We start from the raw sequence: 16,909 nt of genomic DNA on the forward strand, positions 1-16,909 counted from the left end.
ATGGGGAAGGTTTGGCTAGGTAAGTTCATCTGAAGAAACTCTGGAGGAGAGGCAGCTTAGCTTAGTGGATAGAATGTGGGCTTTGGAGTCAGGGAGTCCTGAATTCAGTTCTGGCCTCTGATACTTTATGGCTTAGTGACCCAGGGCAAGTCACTTAACCCCTCAGTACTGCCAGGAAACTCTAAGATTAAAAATGACTGAGTAGGTGCCAGTCTGCATTGGTCTAGAGAGTTTTCTCAACAGGCATTGCCTGCAACAATAAAATTACAGGTCAGATCTCTCCTTCCCTTCCATGCTCTCCCATCCCCCTAAGAAAGAAAAGGGTATGGAGGTTTGAATGGACTGCAACATCAATCTAAAATCAATAGTGTGACCATGGCAGGCAGAAGAGCTAATGTGTTCTGAAGCTGCATTAACAGAAACATAACATCCATAACAAGGGTGGTGATGGTACATGTGTCCTCTGCCCTGGTCAGGCCACGTCTGGAGGACTATGTTGACAAGTGAGAGCCTGTCCAGACAAAGATGACCAAGATCATGGCCTCATATACGTAGACCTGGGAGGGGCTTTAGAGGTCCTCTGGTCTAGTTGGGGGGAGGGAAGAGGCCTAGGAGAGGGAGTGGAAGGCTTTTTTGGAACAGAAGCTCCCTGAGATTAGGCGGGTTCTCCAGAAGACACCCACAGAGCAGAATTGCCTGGAACTCCACTCACTGACCTTGGCAGGAAGGAAGGCTGAGTTGGCCTTTAGCATAATATAAATACTGAACGCAGCTGTCTATGACTTGCCCACATCTTGTCAATTCGAGAGGAAGAGAGACGTTTTGGCCAAACACACTTCCCTCTCTGGACCTCAAACCCCAAAGGGCCCTGCATTCAACTTGGGTTAGCAAGTTGGGGCTGGCTCCCTCTGGAACTGGCAGGGACTGGAGGAAAAGCCCACAGTGGGGAAGGTGGGTGGGGGAATCTGAGATGCTGCTTGTTCTGAATAGAAAAATAAAAGGCCTCCTGTTGACAAAACACAGTTTGGAAGATCCCTATAAATTCTGCAGGGGAGCTCCCAGGCTTTCCTGAGCTTGGCAGAGCTGATGGAAGAGAGGGAGGAGGAAGGAAAATCTGTCCCAACTTGTTGGCAGAAAAGGGTGTCTTCTCCCACTTTCGCTGATTTTTTTCTCACTGATTGCTGGCACATAATGTCCCTTCTTGTCAGGCCCCTTTCCTCACCACTCTGCTCACTGACCTCCTCGTTCCCAGCTATGTGCCTTTCATCCTTCCTGTTTATTTAAATCCTCTTCATTCTCCAAAGCTCAAACCCTCCATGAAGCTTGCGTAGGATCATTGGATTTAAAAGGATTTTTGAGATCAGGGAAACAGTGTGAGATCCAGAGTTAAGAAGACCTGGGTTCAAACCCTGACTCTGAAGCTTATTATCTCTATGACCGAGAGCAAATGATTTCCTATATTTGAGTTTGGATTTTCTTATCTGTAAAATGGGGATTATAACAGTTATACCATCTCATGGTGCAGCTAGGTAGTACAGTGGTTAGAGCACTAGGCTTGAGTTCAAATTTGGCCTCAGATACTTACTAGATGTGTGACTCTGGGCAAGTCACTTAACCCTATTTGCCTCAGTTTTCTCATCTGGGTAATGAGCTGGAGAAGGAAATGGCAAATCACTCCCGCGTCTTTGCCAAGACAACCCCAAATGGGGTCATGAAGAGTCAGACACAATTGAAACAACTGAACACATCTACCTCACAGGGCTTTTGTGGTGTTATAGCGGCTTTGTGGTATTATACAACAAGCTTTGGAGTCAGTGGACTCAGATGCAGATCCTGACTTTGCCACTCACTGTGTGTGTGAATTTGGACAAGATACTGAACCTCTCTAATCCTCCTTTCCTCACCTGTAAAATGGGTGGGTTGAATTAGCTGACCTCTAAAGGGCCCTTCCAGGCCTGATCCTATGATTCTTAAGAGGTAGAACTAAAGTGCTATTACCAAAAATGGAAGTCATTATTATTTTGCAGATGAGAAAAAATGAAACCCAGAGGTTCAGGGACTTCTCCAAGGTCACATGGGTGATAAATAATTAAACTGAGGTTGTTATTCAGTCATGTGCAACTCTTCATGAACCCATTTGGGGTTTTCTTGGCAAAGATCCTGGAGTGGTTTGCCTTTCCTTCTCCAGCTCATTTTTTAGGTGAAGAAACTGAGGCAAATGGGGTTAAGTGACTTGCCCAGGGTCGTATGGCTAATAAGTGTTGCTGATATCACACCTAGTGCTCTTTCTACTATTTAGCCCTACACTGTATAACCCTTTTGATTTCTTCCTTCTCTGAACTCCTGCTGCCAGAGTGAAAGTCTAGTGCCCGGGGGCTGTGACATCACTCCTGGGTGGTGAGGGTGGTTGTGGAGCTCACTAGAGCCCTTATGCAGAAAGCTGGGAAACTTCCCCATACAGGGATGACCCAATATGGAGTAGAAGGTTCCAACAGACAGAATGCAAATACAATGTCATTTACAGGTTCCTTGTCTAAGCCCAGAGGTTCTCTTCATACCAGGGTCCTCCTTGGGCGCCATGCCTACTATCTCATTCATGGCACTAAGGGTGGCAGGGCAGTTCTCCACAAAGAGCTTCTATATTCACAGATTCATCCCATCTTTCCCACAAAGGGTTACACCTATGTTAATTAATTCATTAAATCATTCATTTATTCATTCACCAAACATTTATTAATCATTTCCTTTGGATATACCTCTTTAGAGCGTCACTTCCAAGATTTGCCAGTGACATAGTGGAAAGAGTTCTGGATTTGACATCAGAGAAAGGACTGGGCTTCAAATGCCAGCCCTGCCATTTGCTATCTATGTGACTCAGGACATCAAGTCATTTCCTCCTTTCTGGGCCATATATATCTCATCTGTAAAATTTGCAGGTTGTAATAGATGATCTCTAAGATTTCTTCCATCTCTAAGTTTATGATCCTATGAAATGCGCTCTCTCTCTCTCTCTCTCTCTCTCTCTCTGTATGTGTGTATGGACACAGAGTCTCACCCTACATCCCTACCACCCTCTCCGCTCCCTCCACCCAATCTGATGGTTTTTCTAACTGCGCTGGAAGGAAGATGAAGTGCTTTTACCCCAAGGACCACATTCCAGCTCTCTTAGGGCCAGCTCACATTTATTGGTCCTCCTTTCACTCCTAGGAGGCACTATAGTCTACACTATACAGTATAAATCAAGTACAATCCTAGAAAATGAAGAGTCTCAACAGTGATCATCATTACCACACAATCAGTCAATCCCAAACAATTAGACCCTTAACTTTTCTCTGTTATCAATCAACTGCCATTACACTCATTCCGTAGCAAGCAGGGGAAGTGGCCAACGTGATATGCCTGCCACGTGCAGTTGGTAGGACAGCCTGGGTTACGATTCCTGGTTGTTTGTGGTTGGATCCCAGTGTGGATCCCTAGAGGGCTGGGTTTGCCCCTAAAGTAAGATATTGTGAGGAGAAGGAAGATGAAGGCAGCTTACACAGGCACGTATCTGCAATCTGTGAAGCTAGCCAGATTGAATGCATGCTGGGTACAAGTGCCCTCTCCAAGGAAACAAGTCTAGTATTCAGGGAGCAATGCAGAGAGAGCCCTAACAGATGCCGTATCTGAAGGATACTGTTCCAAATCCCTAGTCATCTCAGAACAGGAAAAGAGAGCTCAGTGGGGGCTTAGGGGGCTGGAAGCACAGCTCAGAGCCGGTGTGAATCAGTGTGCGAGTCAGTGGTTCTGTAATATGTATTCAGTGACAATTATTTAAAGTACGTCAGTCTTATCTCTTAATTAGGTTATAAACATCTTGAGGTCAGAAAATTATAACATTTCAGAACTGGAAGAGACCCTAATCCAGCCTCTTCACATTATAAATAGGGGAAATAAGGACCTGAGGAGGAAATTGACAGGCCCAAAGTCACGCAGCTAGTTACTGCCAGACTTGGCCTCCTGCATCCCCAATCTCAGTCCTGAGAACACAGTAGGTGTTCAGTAATTGCTAGCTGTATTCTGCACACTTCTGTATCTCCAGCCATAGTGCAGGGCAAAGAGTAGGTGCTCAATAATTGCTTGTTGGTTGATTGGTTACTGCTGCTGTTATTCCCTTTCCCATAACATGGCTTATCTAAGAGATCCAGCCTGGCCCTGTTCTGTTTCCAACACTCTGGCTCAGCAAAGTGACAGCAGGAAGCACTAATTCTGCCTTGTCCTCAAGATATGCACATATCCAGCCCCACTGGTCATTTCACCATTCTTTATGATTTCTCCTTTCAGAAACCTACAGTCAATCCATCATCTCCTCTTTCTAAAGAGTCCATTAAGTGTCTGAGGCGTTGTCACCCAGAAAACGGACGAGCCTTATTGGAAGATTTGTTCTTCTTGGCTTTGGAGGACAGGACAAGGACCAATGGGCATAATTTACTGGGAGACAGATTTCATCTTGTTATAAAAATAATAATAACTTCCCCTCCTGTAGCACTTAATAAACATGATCTCATCTGAGACTCACAATAGCCCTTTGAGGTAAGTTGAGCAGGTATTATTAGCCTCATTTTATAGATCGAGAAGATGAAGGTCAGAGAGGTAGAGTGATTGGCTCATGACCACACAGCTGCAAGCAGCAGAGCCATCTTTCAAAGTTGTTGCTTAAACACAGTGCTTCTAGGCTCTCTTTCTGACATCACACATCTAAAAATTCACAGCTGTCTAAAAGCGGAATAGTTTATCTCAACAGGTAGTGAGCTCCCCATCAGTAGAAGTGTTAAGGGCTGGCTGGATGACCACTACGCAGGGATGTCACAGAGGGTATTCTTGCCCAGGCGGAGGATGGACTGGATGAGCTGAGGCTCTGTCCAGGTCTGAGTCTATGATTACGTGACATTGTTTCCAAAAATAATTTATTAGAAGAAGATCTGAAGGAGTAAAGATGGTATGTATTTCTTTTATCTTTCTTTCCAGATAGTCATTGGACCAGTTTCCTGGTTTCTTTTAGACATAGTCTGATTTCTTTTCCGCCCTAGACATGTGTATTGGAGCTTATTTTTGTGGTTTTAAGGCATATCTGTCAATGATCAGTTTCTTTCCTAGTCTGGAAATGACCCAGATCCCATCATGCTCTTGTTTCCATGGGGGTGGGAAGCATAATTCCCATTTTGTAGCAGGATGGCTGCCTGGATGGGGAGGGGGAGGGGAGAAATATGGAAGGATCCGTTCTGCTCCCCACATGTGACACACACTCCCTTTCCCTTCATGTCCCAAGGAATTTCCAAAGGCCCTGATGGGAAGCTGGCCTGTGGTCTATGTGGCTGTGGTATTCTGGGTGTGCTCCACAAAACTTCAAAGGCCCAACTCATCCTTCTGAAGCAAAATATTTGCAACTCATTATCTCCACAGCAGGGATCACCAACTCAATTCAAATGAGGGTTCTGGTACAGTCTCTGTGAGATTCCTAAGAAAGGCTGCTGGGGTTTATGCTTAGATAAGCTTCCCCTTCCCCCTACTCTTTTTGGACTAAAACTTGAAGTAAAGGGAAATTGGGTGGGGTGTGGGTTGGGGAGGGGAAGAGGGTGAACACAATCACATGAATGTTAATGAGCAACAGTGCTTAGTCTGAAGTGGAGGCCTCAAAATACTACAGACTGACCACATTGAGCTTGCTTCTCAGTACCATGCACATCTGGAGACTTTAAATAAATACTGTTTGATGATGATATTGATGATAAAATTCACTTCTCCCTCCCCCTTCCCCCTCCTCACCCCAAGATGCACATCAAAGTCCAAAACAAATAAAGCTGTGCTGGCCACATGCAATGCAGTCTCAGTCAGCATTTCCACCATGCCCTGGAGTTTGGGATGTTGTTTTTTCCAGCCCCAGTGGAAACTGTGGGGTAGGCCTTACGAGAACCGACTGGGCAATCCTGGGCTCTAAAAGGCATCTAGTCCAGTACCTTGGGTCCAAGCACAAATATGCTTTATTGGTTTGAATAGAGACTATAATTTTTCTCCTCAGATATGACTTTAAAAATACCACCAGAATGTGTCCTACAATCAATATTACTTTTCAGCACGTACGTATACATAACAACAGCTAGTGTTTATTTAACCCTTTAAAGTTTGCAAAGTGCTTTCCGTATGTTACCTCATTTAATCCTCATAACAACCCTGAAAGGTAGACACTGTTACCATTCCCCTTTTACAGATAAGGAAACTGAGGCTGAAGAGGGTTAAGTGACTTACCTGGAGTCACAGCTAGTCTGAGGAAAGATTTGAACAAGGGTCTTCTTGACTTCAAGCCCAGTACTCAAAATTATATGCCTAGCTAACTATACATGGTGCATATAATACTATATAGGCTATCTCAAAAGTCTTAGTGCATTTTTAAGTCTTAATAGCATAAAACTGCACTAAAACTTTCAAACAAGCTAATTAGCTAGCTAGAAACATAGATAGATAGATAGATAGATAGATAGATAGATAGATAGACACATACATACATATATAGATACATACATACATATATAGATACATAGGTACAAACAGACAGCTAGCTATATAGATACATAGATACACTGATAGCTAGCTAGCTAGCTAGACAGTCAAGTCAAGTCAACAAGCATTAATAAACACCTACAGTGTTCCAGGTACTGTGCATAAGTATTGGAGACACAAAGAAAGACAAAAACAGTGCCTGACTTCAAGGAGCTCATGATCTAACTGAGAGAAACAACTGTGTACAAACAAATTAGAGATAATATTAGAGGGAAGGCACTAACATGAAGAAGGACTGGTAAAGGCTTCTTGCAGAAGGTGGAATTTTAGCTGAGATTTGAAGGAAGCTAGGGAAACCAAGAGACAAAAGGTAAGGTGGGAGAAAATTCCAGGAGTGGTGGGACATGCTACCTGAGCCATTCAGATCATAAAATGATAATTACTTGTATTTATATAGTACTTTTAGGGTTAATCCCTATGGCATATTGCAAAGTTTCATTGCATTTTGGAGGTAACTCTGGGTTGTTGAAGACTAAACCAGTAGACCATGAAGAGAAAGGGTCTAAGTATGATCTGGCATAAGACTTTTTCTACTATCCAAGGAGCAGCATAAATCAGTACAGATAGGCACATTACCAGGAGGCTAGCCATAATAACATGACACAATCTGAGACTGACTATATTTTGACAGAGAAAATATCTACTATTTATATGAGAGTCATTTCCAAATCAGGTATTGATTTATTTTATTATAGCAAAGATCAAATCAATGCTGAATAAAAGAAAATGTCAATATGACAAGAAGATATGTCATGCTATTAAAGCAGCTCCAACTTATTTAAACAGATTAACATAAAAGATAGGAAATGGATAAGAGAATAGACATTAACATGAAGTATAAACATTTCTGTGTAAGTCTAATTGATGTAAAGTGGTTGCCATAATGAGGAAGTCAAAAAACCAAGAAAAAGTGTGTGATTCTTTGTACTCACTGCCCCCTTTTTCATCACTTAGCCCACAAACACCTGATCTCCTTGCCAAGCTAAAGAATGTCACCAGTGGCCCTAAGGGCCTCCTCCCATGAGGGACTCTGATTCTGGACTCATACCCACTAGTAGGCCTGACCTATACAAGAAGGAATTACTCCTTCCTCCAGCTAAGCCCAAGAAAATCTTCAAAATAAAGCTTAGGCACGGCTCATGTCTAGGGTCTCCTCAAAAAATGGGTAATGAGATCCCTTCTAGAAAAGACACTCAGTGTAAAAATATGAGTATTAGGAAGAGAATAGTGGTATATTTTCTCCACCACTGAAAATACTTAAAACACTAAAGACTCTTAAGTACACATTAAAAAATATAAATACATAGGACAATAATCTATCATACACATTATACTCTCCTAAAATAATACCGAAATATAATAGTGTTGAGATAGATGCTTCACTTTCATCTCAAATTTCACTGCTTGAGCAACTCCTAAGGTCAAGATCTCCTGTGTTGCCAGGGCATGCTTGGGTTTTCTTGTTCCTTTCAGCTGAAATATCCCCCTAGCAGTGATGCTTTTCTCTCCTTCTCCCCTGCTGTTGAGGGAGTCACTTCCTGCTAGTCAGCCCAACTCCAATTCAGAAATTTTTGACTTCTCAGACTCATAAGGTTATCCCCACAGCTGGAAATACCCATTTCTCAGGCTTGCTGATTGTTGGCCTATGTTCAGAATAGAAAACAGAAGGCAGAAGAAGGCAGTCAAAGACTTGGACTTACCTAGGGAAGCACTTGTTCTCACTGCCACTGCTTTTGGGGGTGGGGAGAGAGAGGAATCCCCTCTTCTCTTTTCTTTCTGGAAGTCCAAAGGAGAGTTCCAAAGAAGTGAGCAAGCTATTTCTCTTCAGTTCCTTCTATAGCTCACCAAGTAAGAAACATTGATCCTGTGGCCAATCATCCTCAATGCAAATCTCTTCACTGATGACCAAGCAGGAGTTTCTACAACATCTCAACATGTCCTTCAGCATAGGATCAGAACACAGATTCCATATAAAGGGACCAGAGCATACTGCTCAGTTCCATAAGAGGTGTTCTAGTCCAAGCAGATCACTAGAGTCCCCTGATTACTCCCACTTCACGTGTAAGAGGTTGGATTAGATGGCCTCTAAGGTACCTTCCAGGGCTCTAAAACTAATTTGATGATCAGAGAGTGGTCATACTAGTGGGAAGGGAACCAAGATGGAGCAGTGTCACAGAAGGTGAGGGAGGGGAGACTACAAAGGAAGAACAAGATAACAAGACACATCAAATGTACAAAGAGACCAAATCAAATGAAGATTGAGGATTTAGCAGCTAAGAGGACATGGCTCATGTTAGAGAGAACAGTTGCAGTTGAGTAATGACTGTGACTCAAGGTATTGAGAATTAAATGGAAGGCGAGGAAATGGAGACTACAGATGTAGATGACCCTTTCTAGCAGTTTGTCTATGAAAGGGAGGAGAGATACAGGGGATAGGTTGAGGGGAGGCAGGGTCAAATGAAGGTTTTGGAAGCATAGTGAAGAACTGAGGATGTTTGTCAGAGCAGGAAATGAGCCAGTGAATAAGGAGATACTGAAGATGAGCTAAAGGGAGAGGAGATGGGAGGAGACACTGTATACTTGACCAGGTCAAAAGGTGGTGAAAACTATGAAAGGAAGAAAACAAGACTCAAATAGGAGCAATGGGCTAGGAGAACAGGATGGGGCAGAGGTACTATAGATCACAGGACAAAGAAGTAAGTTTAATAGTGAAGCCAGTAGAAAAAATAGTAACAAAATTCATCTGGAAGAACAAAAGCTCAAGGATATCAAGGGAATCAATTTTTTTAAAAAAAAAGGCAAAAGAAGGTGGTGTAGCTGTACCAGATCTCAAACTGTATTATAAAGTGGTAATTATCAAAACAGTCTGGTACTGGTTAAGAAAAAGAGTGGTGGATCAGTGGAACAGATTAGGTACAAACCACATTATAGTAAATGACCACAGTAATCTAGTATATGATAAACCCAAAGATCCAAGCTTTTGGAACAAAAAATCATTATTTGACAAAAACTGCTGGAGACTGAGAAACAGCATGGCAGAAACTAGGTATAGACCAATATCTCACACTGTATACCAAGATAAGGTCAAAATGGGTACATGATTTACACGTAAAGGATGACACTGTAAGCAAAGGAAGAGAGCATGGAATAGTTTATCTGTCAGATTTGTGGATAAGGGAAGAATTTAGGACCAGAGAAGATATAGAAAGCATTACAAAATATAAAACAGATAATTTTGGTTATATAAAATTTAAACATTTTTGCACAGACAAAACCAATGCAACCAAGACTATAAGGAAAGCAGAAAACTGGGGAAATTTTTTGCAACAAGTTCCTCTAATGAAGCCTCATTTCTTAAATATATAGATAATTGAGACAAATTTATAAAAATACAAGTCATGCCTCATTTGATAAATGGTCAAAAGATATGAACAAGCAGTTTTCAGGCAAAGAAATCAAAGCTATCTCTAGTCATATGAAAAAAATACTCTAAATCACTATTGATCAGAGAAATGCAAATTAAAACAACTCTGAGGTACCACCTCACATCTATCAGAGTGGCTAATATGACAAAAAATAGAAAATGTTGGCTGTTGGAAGGGATGTGGGAAAACTGGGACACTAATGCACTGTTGGTGGAATTGTGAGCTGATCCAACCATTCTGGAGAGCAATTGGAAACTGTACCCAAAGGGCTATAAAATTGTACATACCTTTTGATCCAGCAATCCACTGCTAAGTCTATATCCCAAAGACATAAAAAAGGGAAACATAAATATTTGTATATTTGTAAATATACAGTATAAATATAAATATTTGTAGCAGCTCTTTTATGGTGGTTAAGAATTGGAAACCAAAGGGATGTCTATCAACTGAGGAATGTCTAAACAAGCTATGGTATATGATTGTAATAGAATGTTATTGTGCTATAAGAAATGACAAGAAGGATGATTTCAGAAAAACCTGGAAAGACTTACATGAACTGATGCATAGTGAAGTGAACAGAACCAGGAGAACATTGTACACGATAACAGCAATATTGTATGATGAAGAACTGTGAACGACTTATCTATTCTTAGCAATACAATGATCTAAGACAATTCCAAAGGACTAATGAGGAAGTGTACCATTTGCCTCCAGAGAAAGAGCTGATATTGATTGAATATAGACTGAAGCGTGCTATTTTTCCCTTTCTTTCTTTCATTTCTTTCTTTTTATTCGAGTCTTCTTATACAAAATGACCAATACGGAAATGTTTTATATAATTGCGCATGTATAACCTATATCTGATTGCTTACCATCTCAGGGAGGGGGGAAGGGAGGGAGGATAGATTTTGGAATTCAAAACTTTAAATAAAAATGTTTAAAAATTGGAAAAATAGTGAAGTCAGGGGAAAGATGGAAAGATAGAAAGTTTTAGTCAGAGAGAGAAAGAAAAAGAGAGAGAAAAAGAGAGAGAAAGAGAGGAATTTAAGAGTTATGGATCCTAGAAATGATTTAGTTATGGATAATGAGAGACAGTGGCCAGTAGGTGGTGCAGTGAATAGAGTGCTGGGCGTGGAGTCAGGAAGACTCATGTTCCTGAGTTCAAAGCTGGCCTCAGACACTTACTAGCTGTGTGTCCTTGGGCAAATTGCTTAACCATGTTTTCCTCAGTTTCCTCATCTCTAAAATCAGCTGGAGAAGGAAGTGGCAAATCACTCCATTTAGCCAAGGAAACCCCAAATGGGGTCATAAAGAGTCAGACATGACTGAAAACAACTGAACAACAACAACAAATGAGAAACAGTATAACCTAAAGGATAGAGCTTTGGACTTGGAGTCAAGAATACCTGTCTCTGACTCCACCTTCAGACATGTACTAGTTATACAACCCGGGTAAGTCACTTAACCTCTCTGAGCCTCTGAGTTTGTTCATCCATAGCACTTACTTCACAGGGTTGTTACAAAGATCAAGTGAAATAATGTATGCAAAGTGCTTTGCAAATCTTAATGTCCTATACAAACATGTATAAAAATAATCTTATGGGTCAGCTATTATTATTTGATGAAATCAAGGGAAAGACCATTCCTTTGGATACCTGTTGTCCCAACTGATGACATATAATTGGAGGGACAACCCATTGCCCTGGTCAATTAGTATATATATCTTGGGCAGACACTACATGGTAGATGAACTGGGCTCAAAACTGAATAAGAAGAAATTGAGTAGCATCTTCAATGACTCTCAAGCTTCTTCCTGAAACAAAAACCCAGATTAATCCAACTGTATGATATATTCTGAATAGTAGGGATGGTCATATCCTTAATCTGACCATAATAGTTACAACACAAATCTCCCTGGAAGAGATAAATGGGTTCCTGTTCATATTAAAGTATAAATGACGGCTATGCAATCCTCTCCTGAAAAGTTCTGGTAGAAAGGAAAAAAGCAGGAGGACATTAGTTGCCTGAAAGGGCAGGAGGAAAAAAGGGAGAAAAAGAGAAAGAGAGGGAAGAAGGAAGGGGAAAAGGGAAGAAGGAAGGAAAGAAGGGAGAAAGGAATGAGAGAGGAAGAAGGAAGGAAAGGATGGAGTGAGGAAGGAAGAGAGAAAGGGAGGGAGGAAAGGAAAGGAAGGAAAGAATGGAAAAGAAGTTAGGAAGGAAGGAAAGAAAGAAAGGAAGAAAAGAAAGAAAGAATGAAAGGAAATGAAGGTAGGAAAGAATGGAAGGAAGAATGGAAGGAAAAGATGTAAGGGAAAGAAGGAAGAGAAAGAAGAAAATAAAGGAAAGATGGGAGGAAAGGAAGAGGAGAAAGGAAGAAAAGAAAGGAAGGAAGTGAAGGAAGGTTGGAAGGAGAGGATGGGAGTGAAAGGAGGAAGGAAGGAAAGGAGGGAAGGGAAGGAAGAAAGGAAAGGAAGGAAGAATGGAAGGAAAGGATGGAAGGGAAGAAAATAAGAGGAGAAAGGAAGAATGGAAGGAAAGGAAGGATGAATGGAAGGAAAAGATGGAAAGGAAGAGAAGGAAGAGGAGAAAGGAAGGAAGTGAAGGAAGGATGGAAGGAGAGGATGGGAGGGAAAGAAGGAAGAAAGGAAAAGATGGGAGAATGGAAGGAAAGGATGGAAGAGAAGAAAAGAAGAGGAGAAAGGAAGGATGGAAGGAAAGAATGGAAGAGAAAGAAGGAAGAGAAGGAAGGAAAGGAAGGAAGGAAGGATGGAAGGAAGAATGGGAGAAGGAAGAAGGAAGGGAAGGAAGGATGATGGAAGGAAGATGGGAGAAAGGAAGAAGATGGAAAAGGAAGAAGTGAAGGAAGGATGGAAGGAGAGGATGGAAGGGAAAGAAGGAAGAAAGGAAAAGATGGAGAGAATGGAAGGAAGGGATGGAAGAGAAGAAAAGAAGAGGAGAAAGGAAGGATGGAAGGAAAGAATGGAAGAGAAAGAAGGAAGAGAAGGAAGGAAGGAAGGGAAGGGAAGGGAGGAAGGAAGCATTTATTAAGAGCCTGCTTTTTGCCATGCACTGTACTGAGCACTTTACAAATATTATCTCATTTGATCCTCACAAAAACTCTGGGAGGCAAGCACTATTATTATCTTCATTTTACAGTTGAGTGACCTGAGGTAGACAGAGGTGAAGTGATTTGCCCATGATTTTCAGCAGTAATAAGCATCTGAGGCCACTTTGGAACTCCAGTTTTCTTGAATCCAGGCCCTGTGCCACCTCATTGCCTCTATAGAGGTAGAAGAGTTATCACAGAAGGAAGAAATGGGACAGAAACTAGAGGCTTAGTCCAGAGGTGTGCTGAAACCAGCTTAGACTAGCTCATGAAAACTGATTGCTGAATTTTCACTATGAACATTTAGGTCCCCCAAATCGTCAAATGGTACATGTCAGAGCTTGACTTATTGTTTTGTTGATTGTCCATATTTAAGAAAATGATGGAAAAATAATAACAATGTAGGTTAAACTTTAAAATTCGCTTTGAGTACATTCCCCTTTCTCTTCACCTGCCCTGCTGCCCCAAGAGTCAATTGTTAAAATTTGTTAGAATACCAGTTACTTGGACCACAATTTTGCCTGGGACAGGCTCTGCTTGAGAGCACTAGAAGCTATTTGTCTTGGAGATAGATTCAACATTAGGTAGATAATAATAGTAACAATAATAGTTCAGCAGAGTAATGATAAGTCAATAATTATTTTTAACTACTTACTTTATGCCAGGCACTGTGCCAAGTGCTGGGGATACGAAGAAAGCAAAAGACAGTCCCTGCTTCCAACACGCTCACAATCTAATGGGAAAGCCAGTACCAAAACGACTATGCATAAACAAGATATATACAGGATAAATTGGAGATAACAAACAGAGGGAGGGACTAGCATTAACAAGGATCAGAATAGGCTTCTCAGTAAAGGTAGGATTTTAGTTGGGACTTGAAGGAAGCCAGGGAAGCCAGGAAGTAGAAATGAAGGAGAAAATCTCAAGAATCGGGGCAGCCAGTGAAAATGCCTGGAGTCAGGAGGTGGGGCATCTTGTACAAGGAACACCAAAGAAGCCAGTGTCACTAGAGCTCATGGTATACGGTGAGGTGAGGAGTAAAGTGTAATAAAATGTTTAAGGTAAGAAGGGGGCCAGGTTGCGAACACCAAAGAGCATTTTATATTTTCTTCTGGTGTGGACAGGGAGCTGTGAAGTTTATTGAATAGGGAATGGCATGGTCAGATCTGCAATTTAGGAAGTTAAATTTGATAGCTGCATATAAGATGGACTAGAGCAGGGAGAAGCTTGAAGCAGAGTGACCGACCAGCAGGTTATTGCAATTAGGAATAGTCCAGCAGTGAGGTGATGAGGGCCTACCCCATGAAGGTCCAGTGTCAGAGGAGAAAAGGGAGGCATATATGAGAGATGTTAGGAAGGTAGAAATGACAGGACTTGGCAATTGATTGGATATAGGGGGAGGGGGGAGATGGAGGAGTGAGAATTCTAGGTTGTGAGCCCAGGCAACTGGGAGGATAGTGTTGCCCTCCACAGTAATAAGGAAGTTTGTAAGTAGAGATAGTGATGGGAAGATAATGACTTCATTTTGGATGTCTGTAAGTTTAAGATGTCTAATTAGAGATGTCCAATAGACAGAGATGGGAGTCTGAGGTTAGAAGACAGAGGTTAGGGTTGGATAAATAACCCTCAGAATTGACAACTTTGAGATGATAATGCGCATAAATGGGAGCTGATAAGGTCACCAAGTGAAATAGCATAGAGGGAGAAGAGAAGAGGGCTCAGTGTGAAGCCCTGGGGGACACTCAAGGTTAGTGGTCAGAAAAAGATCCAGTAAAGGAGACTGAGAAGGAGAGCAAACAGTTAAGAAGAGAATCAGGATAGAAATAGTGTCAGGGAAACATAGAAAGAAGACACTATTTAGTAGGAGAGGGTGATCAAAAGTGTAAAAGGCTTCAGAGAGGTCAAGAAAGATGAGGATTTTAAAAAGGCCACTAGAATTGGCAATTAAGAGACAATGATAACTTTGGAGAGAACAATTTCGGTTGAATGATGAGGTTAGAAGCCAAGTTGTAAAGAGTTGGGAAGAGAGTGAAAGGAAAGGCAGTGAAGGCACCTGCTGTAGATGGCTTTCTCAAGGAGCTTGGTCATAAAAGGGAAGAAAGCTATGGAATGAAACCTAATGGGGTTAAACAGCAAAGGAGAGTTGTTTGAGGGTGAGGAAGTTGTGGGTGTGTTTGTTGGCAGTAGGAAAGCAGACAGTAAAGATGGAAAGACTGAAGAGAAATGAGAGAGTAGGGATGAAAAAGGGGGTAATCTGGTGGAGAAGAAAGGATGGAATGGGGTCATTTGTGAATTCAGAGGGGTAGCCCCTAAGTGTGAGACAGGCATGAAGGTGACAATAGTGGTGGAAGGCATCTTGGGTGATATAAGATGAGGAGGACAGGAAAGACAGAGCATTTGGAGAATGGCCTCAATTTTTTTAGTGAAATATGAGGCAAGGGTCTCAGCTGAGGGAGGGGGATGAAAGATTTAGAGGGAATTGCATAGTGAGTTAACTAAATTGGATAGTGAATTAACTCCTTAAGGACGTGTAAAAGGATTTCTTTTATGCAGTGATGGCCCAGTTGAGTTTGTATAACATAAATTTGTAGTGGACCCAGTTAATCTGGTTTCATGATTTTTCTCCAGCTTTTTCAGTGTGGTGTACTTCCAATGTAGAAATTCCCTCCACCGATGCAGATCAACAACTTACCTGTAATGTAAAGAGTTGCCTAGAGAACAGAGAAACTTAAGTGCCTTGTCAGTGGTCACTGAGCTAGTATGTGTTAGACTATCGAAGGATCTTCAAGAGGCCTTCCCGGCTTCAAGGCTGGCTTTGTCCACTAAACTGCTGCCGCTCAATAAATAATGGCTGGCATTCATACAGCACTCTGTGGTTGACAAAGCACTTTACACATACTGACCCATTTTGTAAGGTATTATTATTCCCATTTTATAGATGAAGAAGGTAGAATTCAGAGAAATTAAGGGACTTGCCCAGGGTTATACAGCTAGTAAAGGTCAGAGACAGAATGTTAATTAGTTGCACATATGTTGAATTTATTATACAAAATACAGAAAAGGCATGGTCCCTGTCCTCTAGGGGCTGCTATTCCATTAAAACTACACCAAGAGACCTACAGTATTCTTATTATTTTAAAGTGGGTGGTGTTTTTTTTCTGGGGGGGGAGGGAAACAGGAGTGGAGTGGTATGAGTTGAGGAGAGGCTACTAGTCATGGTCAGACTTATAAGGATGTCAGCATCCCTATAGTTCAGTTGCTTTGGGTAGGCTTCCTGAAGAAGATCGTGAGAGAGGGAAAGCAGAGGGCTCAGAGGATGAAAGTAGGAATTCTATCAGTTATACCAGATTGAAGGGAGGAGGAAAAAGAGGTGAGAAAGGGGAGGGGAAGAGAAGGGAATGGAGAAAGGCCAAGGAGGATTTTTGTTTTGCTTTTTTTTTTTAAACTGGTCCCAAGTGGGGGTGGAGTGAGGGGAGGGAAAGAAGGAAGAGGGAAATGAGGAATAGACATGGTAATCCAGAAAAGCTGCAGCCACCTGGGGGTTCATTCTTGGAACTTTCTCTCTCCACAGTAAGAAAAAGGAATATTTTTCAGGAACCTGCTTCCTTGAACAACTTGGTGAGATGAGTCATGCATAATCCTCTATATCCTGGATCCTCTTAGGCGAACTTGCAATTCTGCCTCCTAGTTAAGCGAGCCAACAAATGGTTAAGGATTTGCGCGCACGCTCTCTCTCTCTCTCTCTCTCTCTCTCTCTCTCTCTCTCTCTCTCTCTCTTTCT

Source organism: Phascolarctos cinereus, unplaced genomic scaffold, assembly GCF_003287225.1.
Source record: "Phascolarctos cinereus isolate Bilbo 61053 unplaced genomic scaffold, phaCin_HiC Scaffold_2;HRSCAF=192, whole genome shotgun sequence".
Taxonomy (NCBI): domain Eukaryota; kingdom Metazoa; phylum Chordata; class Mammalia; order Diprotodontia; family Phascolarctidae; genus Phascolarctos; species Phascolarctos cinereus.